Genomic DNA, 390 nt, shown 5'->3' with positions numbered 1-390 from the left:
TCTCTCTCTCTCTCTCTCTCTCTCTCTCACACACACACACACACACTTGTACTCCTATGTGGGGACAATATTATCATTATTATAATTATGATCAATGATCTCTCTCTCTCTCTAGTATACAGAAGCTATATAAATAAAAATTGACCTGATTTGACTTGCAGCTCGGTCCATTGAAGTTTTCAAGTGTTCTGGCTCGCCTGACCGAGTGGTGCTATCCGTGGTACTGAAAGGGAGATTTATCGTCACCCCATGTACCTGCAAGAGGAAAGGGCAAAAACAGTAACACGCTCAAACTGTTCCTCATAAAGATAGAAGTACAAGTCCCCCCCCCCCTTCTCCCCTCTCTGTCTCTCTCCTTACGTCCTTCCCTCCCCTTCTCTCCCAATACTT

This window comes from Seriola lalandi, unplaced genomic scaffold, assembly GCF_002814215.2.
Source record: "Seriola lalandi dorsalis isolate HSWRI2012SDOR001 ecotype SW California unplaced genomic scaffold, Sedor1 jcf7180002054690, whole genome shotgun sequence".
Classification (NCBI taxonomy): Eukaryota; Metazoa; Chordata; class Actinopteri; order Carangiformes; family Carangidae; genus Seriola; species Seriola lalandi.
This window is presented reverse-complemented; position numbering follows the sequence as displayed.